The sequence below is a fragment of the Lithobates pipiens genome, unplaced genomic scaffold (genome assembly GCF_037356315.1).
Source record: "Lithobates pipiens isolate NorthernLeopardFrog02 unplaced genomic scaffold, aLitPip1_a1.2 Scaffold_16, whole genome shotgun sequence".
NCBI classification, from domain to species: domain Eukaryota; kingdom Metazoa; phylum Chordata; class Amphibia; order Anura; family Ranidae; genus Lithobates; species Lithobates pipiens.
This window is the reverse complement of record NW_027507748.1, coordinates 36,504,171-36,522,693: the sequence shown is the minus strand read 5'-3', so window position 1 is coordinate 36,522,693 and position 18,523 is coordinate 36,504,171. Positions and strand designations below refer to the sequence as shown.

Genomic DNA, 18,523 nt, shown 5'->3' with positions numbered 1-18,523 from the left:
GGACAGTTTTTGAATTGAGGTGGTCCGGGACATGTTCCATGGAAAGCGCCATTAATTATAATCGCTGTGCCGTGCTATATTGTATGGTGCTCTATGTGCTGGTTAAGGAAAGGAAGATTTGTTTGTTTCCTTTCCCACTTTGTCAATGTAGCATGCAGACAAATGGTTTCCACAGACCTTCAGGTCCTTGTCTGTACATTACATCTTTATTTATTTACTCAGAGAGGGGGATCATGTCACAAAGCCATTTGTCAGCATTGACTTCTGACTTCATAGGAGACCTATAAAATATTCATCTGTTTATCGGAGCATGGACTGGGTCCTTCAGTCTAATTGGAGATCTTCTGAAAAGTGAACCTTTGTGGCTTCCAGCTAATGATCTGTTCTAAGCGCCATTTGCCCATATTTGAATGCCCTGGTGCCCAATCTTCAACCCTTTGTAATTTGTTGATTGCCCCCCGGGACCCCAGCAGACAGTATTTTGAGTCAGACTATTGATATATAAAAGGATTGAAATGGCAATGATTTCCAGCAGTTGACCCTGCATTCACTATATCTGGTCTCCCCAGTACCATGCATTCACTATATCTGGTCTCCCCAGTACCCTGCATTCACCATATCTGGTCTCCCCAGTACCCTGCATTCACCATATCTGGTCTCCCCAGGACCCTGCATTCACCATATCTGGTCTCCCCAGGACCCTGCATTCACTATATCTGGTCTCAGCAGCAGCCTGAATTCACCATATCTGTTCTCCCCAATACCCTATATTCACTATATCTGGTCTCCCCATGACCCTGCATTCACTATATCTGGTCTCCCCAGGAGCCTGCATTCACTATATCTAGTCTCAGCAGCAGCCTACATTAACTATATTTGGTCTCCCCAGGAGCTTGCATTCACTATATCTGGTCTCCACAGGAGCCTGTATTCACTATATCTGGTCTCCCCAGGACCCTGCAATCGCCATATCTGGTCTCCCCAGAACCCTGCATTCGCCATATCTGGTCACCCCAGGACCCTGCATTCGCCATATCTGGTCTCCCCAGGACCCTGCATTCACCATATCTGGTCTCCCCAGGACCCTGCATTCACCATATCTGGTCTCCCCATGATCCTGCATTCACTATATCTGCTCTCCTCAGGAGCCTGCATTCACTATATCTGGTCTCCCCAGGACCCTGCATTCACCATATCGGGTCTCCCCATGACCCTGCATTCACTATATCTGATCTCCCCAGGAGCCTGCATTCACTATATCTGCTCTCCCCAGGACCCTGCATTCACGATATCTGCTCTCCCCAGGAGCCTGCATTCACTATATCTGGTCTCCCCAGGACCCTGTATTCACTATATCTGCTCTCCCCAGGACCCTGCATTCACTATATCTGCTCTCCCCAGGACCCTGCATTCACTATATCTGCTCTCCCCAGGAGCCTGCATTCACTATATCTGGTCTCCCCAGGACCCTGCATTCACTATATCTGGTCTTCCACAGTACACAGAACATGGAAATGCAATTATTTTAGTTAATATAAACTGCTAAATACCTTTTCTCGTCAGCAGTATCTATCAGCCTTGTGACTTCTATCAGTGTCTGGTTAAAGCTTGCAGGAGGAGTTTTCATTCTCCCCTGACTGTCCTATGAGCCTGCAGACCCTCTGTCTGGACAGTGCTGATTGGCCCTGTGCTGATCACATGCACTCTCCTGATAAAAAAAAAAGCTCTCCTGCAATACACACCAAACTGAGCATATGCAGAGTGCCCCCCAAGGCTCTGTTCTATTGGGAGATGGATTGGGGACAGTGAAAGATGCGGATTTAATTTTGAATATATGGACAAACTTGATTGGGACTTCTAAACCGGAGTTCAACCTAAAAATTGAACTTACACTTTAAGAACTCCTGACCCCCTGACATGCCACATTTGGCATGTCGTTTATTTCAGGGGGGGACCTAGTTTTGACAGGTACCCAGCTCCCACTTCAGCCCAAGCTGCCTAGGTGACTCTTTCCCTCCCCCTCCCTCCGTGCCATCTTCTGGGACACATCACAGGTCCCAGAAGATTGCCCGGCCATTCAGGACGCGCATGCGCAGTGCGCACACGACTGTGACAGCACTTGTAATGCCGGCGCCGCGGACAGGATGGGTAAAAACGGAGGCTTCGGGCAGGTTGCATCACTGGACCGTGGGACAAATGAGTGTTTATTAAAAGCCAGCAGATACACTTTTTGTCCCCCGCCGCCTCTTCACTGAGAACCGAGCGATCGAACATCGCCGATGGCTCGGTTCTCTCACCTCCCTGAGCGGAGAGCTGCTGCCTGTCAGTCAGCAGCTCTCTTGCTCTGCTCCTCCACGCTCATTGGAGCGCTGAGCCATGGAGAGGCCGGCTCGCTGAGAGGCTGAGACTGCCCATCAGTCCAGGCAGCTGGTGGATCCAGACCTCCATTGTCGGGATGTCACGGTGCCTGGACTGATCTTAGTGACAGACTTCAGACTGATCTCTGCTAAAAACGGGTCGCAGGAGTGCAAAACCAATTGCACTGCTGTGACCCAGAGGAGGAGCCCAGCCTAATGAGCTCAGGCTGGACTTCTCCTTCTTTAAGCCTCATAATGTGCTTCTTCTCCTTTTACGCCTTGTGAAATTGGCCTTGTTTCCTTTTTTTTTTTTCACAGGATAATAGTTGTAAGGATATTAATGCTAATGCTGATAAAAAGGACAGGAGGAGTGGAACATTGTGCTTCATTGTTTAATAAGGAGCGGGGAATTACACTGAAATATTGTAATTTCTCTAAAGAATGATTGTAATTATTTTTTTACTTGCCTAGAGATATCATTATATTAGAAGTACGGTCGTTTAAATGGCATCAGGTTAGGAATACATCTGCGCTGCAGCTGGTTACGTGCTTTATATTACGCTTTGCTGCTTTCAAGGATCTTGTGATTGGATTGTTATATTGAGGCTCCATGCACACTGAAGCTGATATACTGAAGTTTTTGGGAGTTTGGACTTTTTTTTTTTAACAGTCCATAAACTCCCCCTCTATGTTATCCTATGTGTCCATGCACACATGGACGTTTATTGAAGTTTTTCAGCAGGAGAGTCTATGGGCTGTTGTCTGAAGGCACTAAAATCTCGTTTAGGCTGGGTTCACACCGCTGCGGCTAGGAGAACCGGATGTGATTCGCACCGCATGCAGGGCAAATCACATGCGATCTCTGTGTGATGCGAGTTCAGCCATACAGATAGTATGGCTGAATTCGCATCGCACCCGCACCAAACTCGCACAGGACCCTTTTTTTGGTCCGCAGCAGAATCGGATCGCATGGGTGTTCACACCATGCGATCCGATTCCTGTCCGAGTTTGCAGATCGCACTGCGATATGCGAACTGATCTGGGGGTGTCATTAACGTTTCACTGACACTCCCAGCAGTTCGCATAGGGCAGTGTGAACTGCCGCCGGGAGGCATGCGATGCGGGAACCCGCCGCGGATTCGCTGCGTTCCCGCATCGCTCCAGTGTGAACCCAGCCTCAAGACCAGTCCTAAAAATGCCAGACGCTGATAAGAGCTGTTAAACGCGGATTTAACGCTGTATACAAAGCGTAAAGCCTCGTCAGGTGTTTCTCTGCCTCTATTCACGATCAATGGCTCCCTATGGGAGCCAATTGATTTGAATGGAAGTCGCACCAGAAGTCGGATCATGATGATCCAACTTGAGGTGCGACTTGTATGCTGAGGATCTTGAAGGGGAACCCCCGGCCAAAATGAAAAAATAAATAAATTGGCGCCCCCTCAGGATATTACCAGACCCTTATCCGAGCACGCAGCCTGGCAGATCAGGAAAGGGGGGGGGGGCGAGCGAGCCCCCCCTCCCCTCCTGTACCATACCAGGATACATGCCCTCTAAGTGGGGGTTGGGTAATTTGGGGCAGGGGGCCCCCATGGACCTTGTCCCCATGTTGATGAGGACAAGAGCGCCTAGAGGCGATTCAGTTCGCATTGTGCGCTATACAAGTATTTCATTCATTCATTCATTCAAGAGCCTCTTCCCGACAACCCTGGCCAGTGGTTGTTGGGTTCTGCGGGCGGGGGGCTTATCGGAATCTGGAAGCCCCCTTCACCAAGGGGGCCCCCAGATCCCAGCCCCCACCCTATTTGAATGAGTATAGGGTACATTGTAGCCCTACCCATTCACCTAAAAAAAAAAAGTGTCAAAAATAAACACAGTACACAGGTTTTTAAAGTATTTTATTAACCACGGAAGGACAGGAGCCTCTCTTTCTGAGGTTTGTTGTTTACAAGTTAAAAACGTTTTTTTTTTCTAGAAAATTACTTAGAACCCCCAAACATTATACTTATTTTTTTTCTAACACCTTAGAGAATAAAATGGCGGTTGTTGCAATACTTTCTGTCACACCGTATTGAAAAAGATAAAAATGGCTGTGGGCGGAAGTGACGTCTTAATGTCGCTTCCATCCAGCAATTGTATGGAGACGGCTGGGGGCCATCTTCCCCTCACTCGTCTGCATACCTAACAAAGAGAAGGATCCGATCACCTTTCCCGCCGCCGATAAAAGTTATCTCGTGGCAAATCCACCGCAGAGACCACTATTATCGGAAACCAGACCACCCGCTGAGGAAGCGAATACTGGGGTTATGGCAGCTAGCTGTTGCCATAACAAAGATATCCCACTTGAAACAGCGTATATCGGTGTGCGGCAGTCCGGAAGTGGTTAAGGCAGCTCCAGCGTCTCCTCCGATTTCTTCTCCCCTCTCTGGCTCCTCTCCCTCCTCCGGCGATGTCTCCTCACTCTGCCAGTCCTTCTCCCTCTCCAGTTCTTCTCCTCTCTGCACTGTCTTCTCGCTCTTTTGCCGGGTCTTCGCCGATGTCTTCTCCCTCTGTTCTTCTTTCGATGTTGACTCGACCTTGACCTTTTATTGCTGTCACAAGGAATGTAAACATCACTTGTGACAGTCAGGGCCGTCTTTAATATTGATTGGACCCTGGGCAAAAAATTTCTTGGGCCCCCCCCCCCCCATGCAATTTCACTCTCCACCCGCTCTGAGACATACAATAAATAGCAGCTAGACTTAAAATCAGTTTACTGTATCAGATCAGGCAGAAATTTCGATTGCTTTTCAGCAGTTGCAGCACATTATTACTGCTTACTGACTAGTTGCTAGAGGTTACAGCACACATCATGGCTCACTGATTGGTTGCTAGAGGTTACAGCACATCATCACCTCACTGCAGGGGACCATGATATACATATGAATACTGCCTTTATTTACATATGAATGCCGCCGGCCGCATCTATTTACTTACTAATGCTGCTTCCATTTACATATGAATGCCAGTTTTTTACATGTAAACACAGGGTCTGCAGCGTTACTTGTATACAACAATAGGGCAGAGCTGGGCAGCAGTACCAGAACTTCACACTGAGATATCGGGACACAGCACAGGACTAAAACTTCAAGGGACAAGGGAATTTAAACTTGGATAATTGGCAAGTATGAGTCAGCTGCTTTGGGCCCCCAACAATGACAGGGCCCAGGGCAGCTGCCCCTTTTGCCCTGCCTTAAAGACGGCCCTGGTGACAGTAATAGGTGCTCTTTATAAAGGAATCTGGTCTAAACGACCAAAGTTGGCGATTCTGAATACTGTAATTTTTTTTTCAAATTGAGGCCCCATTGGCAGCCGACTAAACCGAATGTGACGGGAATTTACATTGGAGACCCGATCAGAGCCGAATCTGGCTTTGTTTGGGGCACAGCATAGCCGGCGGATGGGCCGGCTGGTGGCTCGGGTCTCTCAGTAGGACAGGAGGCCCGGGAAGGCTCAGGTCTACCGGGAAGGACAGAATTCCCTGGAAGGCTCGGGTCTCCCGGTAGGACAGGAGGCCCGGGAAGCCTCAGGTCTCCCGGTAGGACAGGAGGCCCAGGGAAGGCTCGGCAATTCCGCCAGCAAAAGTCCGTTGGGGCATACACACAGTCGGAATTTCCAACCAAAGGCTCACATCTGACTTTTGCTGGCGGAATTTCTGATCGCGTGTACGCGGCATTAGACTTTCATTGGGGAGTATTCATTTTTGCAACATGGTCTTGAATTCAATTTTTTAGGAAAAATAGTTTTTTTGTGTGTGTGCAAATTATTAAATCTTGGTTGCAATCAATGGCCCACATTTGTGGGAGTATTTTGTAGTATAGTGCCCCATAGAAAATGTTGATCCTGAAAAAAAAAGTAAAGGTTTTCTGACAAATCAGTTGGGGTGTACTCATTTATGCTAAGCACTGTACATGAGTTACTTCTGACAAGTTTTCCTGACACCAAGAGAAAAAAAGGTGGCAGGGGAGGGACCTCCAGCACACAGCCTGTGATTGACAGACTCAGCTTTGTTGCCGTGTGCTGTGTGAAGAAGGGGGTGTTCCTTCCCTCCAATCAGCGCTTTCGTCACTGAGCTCTGTAATGTGTAACTTTAGCTCCCCGCCCCCTGCTTTCTGAAGGGTCAGACTAGCTGTATAAATTCTGGCCTTTGAACGGATGTAGAGAAGAGAGAGCTGCAGATAAACAGGTGCAAGTTATGTAGGAAGATTTGTTTAATCTCTGTGTGGCCGGTCAAATCACTGGGTATATGTGAGGGTTTGCAGCCACTTTAAAGTCTCTGTGACCCATGTATAAAAAAAAATGAAATGTCTCTCTCGTTTCCTCTGAATCGTTGCCTTCTGATTGGCTGAACATATTGCATATTTTCATTCAGTTTTCACGGGAATTTCTGTCTGGATCATGTATAAAAAAAAAAAAAAAAAAGATCATCTGTTTTGCAGATTCTGCTACAGCTGCGTTCAAGTAAGAAATATACTGTAGAATTCCACCCATTCATGAAAACCGTCCTACGCCTACCGGCAGTGCCATGGCAACAGAGGTTGCTGTACGGCCTTCAAGGCTCTGCTGCCACCCTGCTTCCAGAATGCCAATCTCTTCCGTCCCTAATTTTCTGAAGCAAAGCAAGTTTAGTCATTTAGTGTGACAGGAGATACTTAGATTTTGATTTTTTTCTTTTAAAGGGGTGTTTTTTTTCACATTGCGTTTTAGACGAGGCAAAACTGACATTGATAATTAAAGTGTACCCCAACATACCCCTCTATACCACCCTTCATCTAAGCATTGGCCTTTTCCTACCAACCCCTGAATGCCTAAACTTAAAGCTGAACTAACACCTGCATCACGTGGTTGTGCGTTTACCATAATGTGCACACACACTATATTGCCAAAAGTATTGGGACACCTACCTTTACACACACATGATCTTTGATGTCATCCCAGTCTTAGTCCGTAGGGTTCAATATTGAGTTGGCCCACCCTTTGCAGCTATAACAGCTTCAACTCTTCTGGGAAGGCCGTCCACAAGGTTTAGGAGTGTGTCTATGGGAATGTTTGACCGTTCTTCCAGAAGTACGTTTCATCCCAAAGGTGCTCTATCGGGTTATGGTGCAGGCCAGTCAAGTTCCTTCACCCCAAACGCGCTCATCCATGTCTTTATGGACCTTGCTTTGTGCGCTGGTCCAAATCATTTGGTGGAGGGGGGATTATGGTGTGGGGGTTGTTTTTCAGGGGTTGGGCTTGGCCCCTTAGTTCCAGTGAAGGGAACTCTTATGCCGCGTACACACGAGCGGACTTTCCATCAGAATAAACTCTGATGGTCTTTCCGACGGAGTTTCCAACGGAGTTCCGACCGAACGGACTTGTCTACACGCGATCACACCCCAACTTTGCCTGGTGCTCTAATGCCGCGAACATATGCCCGGACTTTCCGTCAGAAAAGGTCCGACAGTCTTCCCGACGGAGTTTCCGACGGAGTTCTGACGGACTTCGGACCGAAGGGACTTGCCCACACATGAATGGACCAAAGTCCATTCGTTTTGAACGTGATGACGTATGACGGGACTAGAAAAGGAAGTTCAATAGCCAGTAGCCAATAGCTGCCCTTGTGTCGTATTTGGTCCGTCGGCTCATCATACAGACGAACGGAATTCCAGATAGGAATTGATTCCGTCAGAAAGATTTAAAACATGTTCTATTTCTAGGTCCGTCAGACTTTTTGAAAAAAAAAGTTCGCTGAAGCCCACACACGATCGGAATATCTGATGAAATGATTCCGTCTGACCTTTTCTGCCAGAAAGTCCGGTCATTTGTACGCAGCATTAAGGCATCAGCATACCAAGACATTTTGGACAATTTCATGCTCCCAACTTTGTGGGAACAGTTTGGGGATGGCCCCTTCCTGTTCCAACATGACTGCGCACCAGTGCACAAAGCAAGGTCCATAAAGACATGGATGAGCGAGTTTGGGGAGGAGGAACTTGACTGGCCTGCACAGAGTCCTGACCTCAATCTGATAGAACACTTTTGGGATGAATTAGAGTGGAGACTGCGAGCCATGCCTTCTCGTCCAACATCAATGCCTGACCTCACAAATGCTCTTCTGGAAGAATGGTCAAACATTCCCATAGACACACTCCTAAAACTTGTGAATATATGTTATGTAATTGTATGTTTAGCAGTATGATGGGCGCAGCGGCTGCATTTGATGGGGCACAGTGGCTGCAAATGATGGGCACAGTGACTGCATATGATGGGCATAGTGGCTGCATTTGATGGGCACAGTGGCTACAACTGATGGCACAGAGGCTGCATTTGATGGGCATAGTGGTTGCAGTTAATGGGGCACAGTGGTGGCATTTGATGGGCACAGTGGCTGCATTTGATGGGCACAGTGGCTGCATTTGATGGGTCACAGACTGTGGCTGCATATGATGGGGCCCAGTGGCTGCATATGATGGGCACAGTGACTGCATATGATGGGCACAGTGGCTGCATTTGATGGTCACAGTGGCTACAACTGATGGCACAGAGGCTGCATTTGATGGGCACAATGGTTGCAGTTAATGTGGCACAGTGGCGGAATTTGATGAGCACAGTGGCTGCATATGATGGGTCACAGTGGCTGCATATGATGGGCACAGTGGCTGTATTTGATGGGCACAGTGGCTGCATTTAATGGGACACAGTGGCTGCAATCAATGGCACAGTGGCTGCATTTGATGGGGCATAGTGGTTGCATTTGATGGGGCACAGTGGCTGCAATTGATGGCACAGTGGCTGCAATTGATGGCACAGTGGCTGCAATTGATGGGCCCAGTGGATGCATATGATGGCACAGTGGCGGCATTTGATGGGACACAGTGGTTGCATTTGATGGGGCACAGTGGCTGCAATTGATGGCACAGTGGCTGCAAATGATGGGCACAGTGGTTGCATTTGATGGGGCACAGTGGTTGCATTTGATGGGGCACAGTGGCTGCAGTTGAGCACACAGTGGCTGCATTTTATAGGCAAAGTGAGGCTGCAATTGATGGGTTTTTATCAGTATTTTTCAGTTCCTTTACGATCCCCCCCCCCCCCCCCCAAATTTTGAGCACCAGCGGCCACTGTGCAGCCCCATACCCAGTATCACTAGGGATTGTTGCTGGCTTCGATAGAGGAAGGGAGCACTTGCAAGAAGATTATGATTTAATCAGGGGCTCCACTTTACAAATATGCCGTCTCTACTTTGTCCTCATAGGTGACAATGTCCCTTAAAACACAAAAGCCCCCATCGAAGAGCCACTAATTTGTGGGCAAGATCCCAAAAGATGCGGCAGTCCTTCAGCTGGCCAGACTCGCACAGAGCTGATGTAGACATTTCCTGGGTTCATACCCTCCGGCACCGCACAGAAAATCATTGGCAGTCAGCTCGCCAATTTATTAGCTGCATCAAAGGTGAACGTAGGAGGGGAAGTTCATTACAAATGCATAAAACAAATTTCCCACTATGAAGCTTTGCTAGCTGGAAAAATGCGAACATAATTTAAATACTGCTTCTAAAATATTAATAACAGCAGATATCTCAGTGGAATATATTTGAATATATACAGTATGTGAAAACTAGACACTACCATCAAGGTGCCTTTATATAGGATCAATTCTATTCTAATATATGCATAAAAACATTGGGCCTTATACAGAGATCTTTAAAAAAAAAAAAAACACACACAAAAAAAGGAAGAATCACTGCACTTAGGTAAATCATACAAATGAGCTGCCAGCACAACCGAATTTGCACTAATTGTTTAACCACTTGCCGACCACCCTATAGCAGTTTTACTGCTACAGGGTGGCAGCTCTGTGTAGGATCACGTGTGTGTGTGTGTGTGTGTGTGTGTGTGTGTGTGTGTGTGTGCGTATATATATATATATATATATATATATATATATATATATGAGACCCTGAACTTCCACCTGCAGGGGGCGCGTGGGCAGCTTCTGCTGTGATTGATCATATCAGAAGCCAATCTGCGGGTGCCAGGCACTCAATGTCCTCTGGCACCTGCCGATCATCGGTAAACCACACAGAATGGTTTACCGTTATGTAAACATGGCAGAGCTCAGTTCTGACAGGGGGGAAGGGATGGATCCTGTGTTCAAAACAAAGCAAAGCAGAAAATAAAGTCCATTTCTTCCCCTAGTAAAAGCTGCACACATCAGTACACAAAACCAGTACACAAAACCAGTACACAAAACCACTGGCTAGTCACGCAGTTAACCCTTTGATTGCCCCTGATGTTTAACCCCTTTGTCAGCCAGTGCCATTAGTATGGTGACAGTGTGCGTGTTTTTAGCACCGATCACTGTATTAGTGTCACTGGTTCCCACAAAATGTCAAAAGTGTCAGTTAGTGTCCGATTGGTCGCCGCAATATTACAGTTCCTGCTATAAGTTGCTCAACGCCACCGTTACTAGTATAAAAAAATAAATTAAAATTTCATAAATATATCCCATAGTTTGTAGACGCTATAACGTTCACGTAAACCAATCAATATATGCCTATTGGGATTTTTTTCACCAAAAACATGTAGCAGAATACATGTTGGTCTAAATTTATGAGGAAATTTGATTTTTTTATTTTTTTATTGGATAAGTTTTATAGCAGAAAGTAAACAAATAATTTTTTTTTTCAAAATTGTTGGCCTTTTTTTGTTTATAGCACATGAAAAAAAGCAGAGGTGATCAAATACCACCAAATGAAAGCTCTATCTGTGGGAAAAAAAGGACATATATTTTATTTGGGTACAGCATGACCGCGCAATTGTCAGTTAATGTAACACTGTAATGTATCGCAAAAGATAGCCTGGTCATTAAGGAGGCATCACTAATCACGTGACTTCATCAAGGGCTTGATGAAATCACTTGATTAGTGACGCAACGCGTGGAGAGGAGCTGGGTAACATTACTTCCGGTTGCGGCCAAGACTTTGAATTTACTGAAGCTGATTGTTTTTGATTTTAAACATGAGTTTGCTGCATTAAACAAATGTATTATATTGAATTACTGCACTATGGAGATCTCCTTTTCTTATGAGTCTTAATTGGAGGAGAGTGGATGAAAGTAAGGAGGACGTATTTGCACAGCGGGAGATCACTGTTTATATTTTTATCCCCAACTTTGCCTGGTGCTCTAATGCAGCTTACACATGACCGGACTTTCTGGCAGAAAAGGTCCGACAGTCTTCCACACGGCCTTCCCGACGGAGTTCTGATGGACTTCCAACCGAACGGACTTGCCCACCCACAAATACCCCTTAGTTCCAGTGAAGGGAACTCTTATGCCGCGTACACACGAGCGGACTTTCCGTCAGAATAAACTCTGACGGTCTTTCCGGAGTTCCGACCGAACGGACTTGCCTACACACGATCACACCCCAACTTTGCCTGGTGCTCTAATGCCGCGTACACATGCCCGGACTTTCCGTCAGAAAAGGTCCAACAGTCTTTCCGACGGAGTTCTGATGGGCTTCCAACCGAACGGACTTGCCCACACACAAACGGACCAAAGTCCGTTCATTTTCAACGTGATGACGTACGACAGGACTAGAAAAGGTAGTTCAATAGCCAGTAGCCAATAGCTGCCTTTGCGTCGTATTTGGTCCGTCGGACCAGCATACAGACGAACGGTTTTCCAGATAGAAATTGAGTCCGTCGGACAGATTTGAAACATGTTCTATTTCTAAGTCCGTCTGAATTTTTGAAGAAAAAAATCAGATGAACGATCGTAATATCCGACGGAATGATTCCGTCTGACCTTTTCTGCCGGAAAGTCCGGTCGTGTGTCGATTGTTCATCTGATTTTTTTCTTCAAAAATTCTGCATTAGGAGAAGAGTAGAACGCAAGAATTGTTACTAGACCCGTTGGGGTCTTCATTGGAGGTGAGAGGCTCGGGCACACTATTGGTGGATCACAGATGGTGGAAACAGTTGTGAACAACATGTTATAAGAATTAATGTTTTTTTCCTTGCACTTGATTGTTACACATCGACTATCAACTACCTATGAACTTATTTTGATTGTACATGTATTTTTGATTAATAGAAATAAGGAATTTTATGTCTTTTTGCACTTTCTCTGAACCTTTTGATTTTTATCACTGATTGAAACTATTATGGATTTGTTGATTTGATCATTGCTTGTTCATTAGCATGCATTTGAGTTAGCGCCACATTTTTTTGTACATTATTTATCTGTGGGGACACTCCTTTAATGTTGGCTGCCACTCACTGAGGATTTTTATTTTTGGTTTGCGCATTCATATTTTTCAATTTAACCTTACATTGTTAGTCACTGGCAAGAATGCTCCTTCCATTGGCGATCACTGGGAAGAATGTTCCCGAAATTGGTGATCAGTGGGAGGAACACTGCTTTCATTGGTGGCCACTGGGAAGAATGTTTCCTTCATTGGTGGTCCTTGGGAAGAATTACCTATATACTGTTGGTCAGTTGGGAAGTTCACAAATAGACCAACATTTCCTAGCACACTTACCAGCTAGCCAAAACTGAAATTAACCCTGCATGTTAAAAACAGAGGTTTTAGATGGACACATTTGCAAATATATGTGGAAGCCACAGTGCCTACATCAAGGTTTCTCTGTATATTGTGATCCTGCAGTGGGAACAATGCTTCTGACATTGGTTGAACTTTTTATTGATTGGTGGTCACTTGGAAAATGGCTCCTTGCTTTGGTGGTCAGTTGGAAGAATGTTCCTTAGATTGATGATCAATGGGAATAATGCTTGTTACCTTGGTGGTCATTAGGAACAGTGCTTCTTACACTGGTGGTCACCGGAAAAGAATCTTCCATTACAGATAGCTAAAAAGACTATTATTGCCAAAGATCTCTTACCTGAGAGGCAGGAATTGCTTATTTCTCAAGGTTCCTCCCAACAAACTCTGAAGGACCCTTATTTGAGAAAGGCTATTCCAAACACTCATTAGAGCTGAGGAAGTCACTTGAATGAGTAGTAAAATATCTTCAACATTACAGAATGTCTAGTGTGACTACTACTAGCTAGCTGTATTGTGATGACCCAGAGAAAATTCTTAAGGTTCTCAAGGCTTATTTCTTAAGGTCCCCCCAAACAACCTCTGAAGGAACCTTGGTTGAGAGACTGTTCCGAACACTCATTAGAGCTGAGGAAGCCACTTGAATAAGTAGTAAAATATCTTCAACATTACGGAATGTCTAGTGTGACTACTACTAGCTAGCTATATTGTGACCCTGAGAAAATTCTCAAGGTTCTCAAGGGTTAATTCTCAAGGTCCCCCCCAACAACCTCTGAAGGAACCTTGGTTGAGAAAGGCTGTTCTGAACACTCATTGGATCTGAGGAAGCCACTTGAATAAGTAGTAAAATATCTTCAACATTACAGAATGTCTAGTGTGACTACTACTAGATAGCTATATTGTGACCTTGAGAAATTTCTCAAGGTTCTCAAGGCTTATTTCTCAAGGTCCCCCCCAACAACCTCTGAAGGAACCTTGGTTGTGAGAGGCTGTTCCGAACACTCATCGGATCTGAGGAAGCCACTTGAATAAGTAGTAAAATATCTTCAACATTACAGAATGTCTAGTGTGACTACTACTAGGTAGCTATATTGTGACCTGGAGAAATTTCTCAAGGTTCTCAAAGCTTATTTCTCAAGGTCCCCCCCAACAACCTCTGAAGGAACCTTGGTTGAGAAAGGCTGCTCCGAGGATCCGAGGAAGCCACTTGAATAAGTAGTAAAATATCTTCAACATTACGGAATGTCTAGTGTAACTACTACTAGATAGATAGATATTTTACTACTTATTCAAGGGGCTAAAGCCCCATACACACTTTTTGCTCAGTTTTTCCTTCAGGTTTACCAAAACCATAGGGCCTGCCTGATTGCATACAAGTTGAAACGCCTAAGGTTTGACCTCATATTATATGGTTTTGGTAAATCTGAAGGAAAAACTCAGCAAAAAGTGTGTATGGGGCTTTAGCCCCTTGAATAAGTAGTAAAATATCTTCAACATTACAGAATGTCTAGTGTGACTACTACTAGATAGCTATATTGTGACCTTGAGAAATTTCTCAAGGTTCTCAAGGCTTATTTCTCAAGGTCCCCCCCAACAACCTCTGAAGGAACCTTGGTTGTGAGAGGCTGTTCCGAACACCCATCGGATCTGAGGAAGCCACTTGAATAAGTAGTAAAATATCTTCAACATTACAGAATGTCTAGTGTGACTACTACTAGGTAGCTATATTGTGACCTGGAGAAATTTCTCAAGGTTCTCAAAGCTTATTTCTCAAGGTCCCCCCCAACAACCTCTGAAGGAACCTTGGTTGAGAAAGGCTGCTCCGAGGATCCGAGGAAGCCACTTGAATAAGTAGTAAAATATCTTCAACATTACGGAATGTCTAGTGTAACTACTACTAGATAGATAGATATTTTACTACTTATTCAAGGGGCTAAAGCCCCATACACACTTTTTGCTCAGTTTTTCCTTCAGGTTTACCAAAACCATAGGGCCTGCCTGATTGCATACAAGTTGAAAGGCCTAAGGTTTGACCTCATATTATATGGTTTTGGTAAATCTGAAGGAAAAACTCAGCAAAAAGTGTGTATGGGGCTTTAGCCCCTTGAATAAGTAGTAAAATATCTTCAACATTACAGAATGTCTAGTGTGACTACTACTAGATAGCTATATTGTGACCTGGAGAAAATTCTCTAGGTTCTCAAGGCTTATTTCTCAAGGTCCGCCCCCAACAACCTCTGAAGGAACCTTGGTTGAGAAAGACTGTTCCGAACACTCATTAGAGCTGAGGAAGCCACTTGAATAAGTAGTAAAATATCTTCAACATTACGGAATGTCTAGTGTGACTACTACTAGATAGCTATATTGTGACCTTGAGAAAATTCTCAAGGTTCTCAACGCTTATTTCTCAAGGTCCCCCCCCCCCCAACAATCTCTGAAGGAACCTTGGTTGAGAAAGGCTGTTCCGAACACTCATTGGATCTGAGGAAGCCACTTGAATAAGTAGTAAAATATCTTCAACATTACAGAATGTCTAGTGTGACTACTACTAGCTAGCTATATTGTGACCTGGAGAAATTTCACATGCAGTATTAACTCTCTGGTAGGGGAATCCATAGCTGACACAATTATGTCAGAATAAGCACAAGCCTATTGTGCAGATATGAGGCTTGGAAAGTATTGAGGACTCTGATTATGTTGAAAAGACCGTCGAGGATTTTCCTTCATCTGCTTTTATGAAACTCGGTTGGGGAGGGGGGTCTGGTGATAAGGTCGCCTTTACAGGTTTTCTGTAAAGGTGAAATAACACTTTAACCGCAACAGAGAAAAATCGGGTCTCCTGCCCTGCCAGACATGACTGTGCTGTGTGGCAGAGCTGTAAACATCTGAAAACTGGATGCACAGAAATACAACTCATCTTTGGCAGGTAAAATAATTCCCAAATTCCCATTTTTGTATTTAATTTGTGTGGTTAGCTGTTAGCCTGGAAGTCAGCATTAAGAATATATAAAAGGCGCATCTGTTACAAAGAGTCACATGGATTTCACCCGTCATCCCCCGCCACACGGGTCAGGAACATGACGGTGTTAGTAAATCATCAACACTACACACAGTTCACTTGGCTGCAGATTAATTAGACAGAAAAAAACATATGCTACCCCCCGACAGGCGCCCTATTCCTGCCGGAATTAGTGGAATACCGCGTTTCCTTCCTGAGAGTTGACTAATGGGGAGTGTACATATGGGGCGCACGCTAGGAGAACGCAACGAGCTGATTGATGTTATTTGATGGAATTATTACGGCTCTTTTCCATAGAGGAACCCCGAGGTCAGCCAACAGGAAACGGTGGATAATTAGAGACGAGCCAATCTTTTCACAATCTGTGTGATCGGTTCAGCCTTCATATCTGGGGACTGCCACTCGGATTGGATATAACTTTAAACACTTCAGCCCCGGAAGGATTTACCACGACATTTATTTGCAATATGGCACTACGTTACTTTAACTGACAATTGCGCGGTCGTGCGACGTCGTACCCAAACAAAATTGATGTCCTATTTTTCCCAAAAATAGAGCTTTCTTTGGGTGGTATTTGATCACCTCTGCGGTTTTATGATTTTTTGCGCTATAAAGACCAACAATTGTGAAAAAAAAAAGAAAAATATTTTTTACTTTCTGCTATAATACATATTCAATAAAAAATATAAAAAAAAATGTATTCATCAGTTTAGGCCAATTTATATCTTTCTACATATTATTGGTACAAAAAAAAAAACAATAAGCGTATATTGATTGGTTTGGGCAAAAGTTATAGCATCTACAAAATAGGGAATAGATTTATGGCATTTTTATTTATTTTATTTTTTTACTGGTAATGGCGGCGATCAGCGATTATTAGCAGCACTGCGACATTGTGGTGGACAAATCGGACACCTAACTGACATTTTTTTGGGGAACCAGTGACATTACAGTAATCAGTGCTAAAAATGTGCACTGACTTTGTACTAATGACGCTGGCAGGGAAAGGGTTAATATCAGGGGATGATAAAGGGGTTAAACATGTTCCCTGTTTGTGTTTTCTAACTGTATGGGGGACGGTGTGACTGGGGAAACACACAGCTCCGTCTTCCTGCTTAGCAGAAAGACAGATCTCAGTGTCAACCCCTGACAGAGCGGAGACCTGCCTTGTTTGCTTGGGCAGATCCCCGTTCTGTCTCTGCAGGGAACAATTGTGGGCAGCCAGGGGACATTGAGTCCGCCTCACCGACCTATTGGCTCCCCCACTGGCCACGAAAGCTAGTGCAAGAATCGCCGTACTGGTGGCCGGTTTGCGCAGCCAAACCACCTTTGCCCCGGTACATCTGCGGCGGGTCACCGGCAAGTTGTTAGATGTCAATTTTCTTGTTTTTTTCTTTTTTTTTTACTTTTTTCCCTCACTTTTAAATCAGCTTTTTCTTTTAATTGCATTTTTATGGTCTTTATTTATTTTCAAAGTCTGTTCTAGAGAAAACAACATGTTAAAAGCTTACAAACCACTTTGACCTACAGGTAAGCCTAGATTAAGGCTAACCTGTGGGTCCAAGAAATATCTCCTAAACCTACACGGTTTAGGAGATATTTGCCAAAAGACAGGCACCGCTGTCAGCGGCGCGCAGGCGCACTGAGCGCGCCGCTGTTAACGGCGATATGCCGCTAGTGGTGGCTCCCGTGCGCATGCGCAGGAGTGACGTTATTGCGGCTCCGTCGAATGACAGCGCCGGAGCAGAGAGACCCACCAAGAAGATTGAGGCTCCATACACAAGGGGACAGCGGTGACTTTGCTGGCCCCTGTGTCAGGTAAGTGACACATAATAGACTACTATGCGATGCATAGTAGTCCATTATGCTTTACCTTTGCAGGGAATCAAAGAGGAAGTAAACTCATCAGGGTTTACTTCCTCTTTAAATCAACTCGATTGAAATCATAATTTTTAAAGAGCAGCTGTCATCTCTGTCCTCCTCCTGACCCGCTGGTGACTCACCGACAGGCCCATTCACTTTAATGGGACGGCTGGTGATGCGGCAGTGACACAACAAGGTGAGGGACGTGGCGGCAGCAGGTGAGCAGATGCCCGCTAACAGGCATGATGGATCTGAAATGACAGGTGCTCTTTAAATGTAAGGACTTATTTTTACTGGTAGAATCTTTAATATTTGGAAACAAAATTAAGGTTTCCTATTTAGAATAATAAGCTGTCAGGTTAGTAGAACAGCGATATCAGAACCGATCCAATCATACAGTTTGTAGTGTACATAGATTTGCAAAACAATGGGATAAAGGAATATTGCTGAACTTTGTTTTATCTCATGGTTACTGTGAAATTGTGTGAATGCATCAATGCAGAGCTTGTTATGACAGCTTGCAGAGCTTGGATTCATTGAATGAGTTTACCAAAGAAGTAAATATTGCGGAATATACAGCCTCATGCTACATAATTAAGCTCCATTTCATGCTGAATAAAGTCAATTATTAAATAGAAAACTATCGATAGATTTTTACTCCAAAAGCATTTTATTAAAATAAATTTGATAAAAATCAAA

General features: G+C 44.7%; 1 protein-coding gene across 4 annotated transcripts in view; it reads left to right on the top strand.

Annotated features, from left to right (window-relative positions):
- The window catches only part of ILDR2 (immunoglobulin like domain containing receptor 2), a 456,394-nt gene that overhangs the window by 240,627 nt on the left and 197,244 nt on the right, over nt 1-18,523 (top strand). The window lies entirely within an intron of this gene.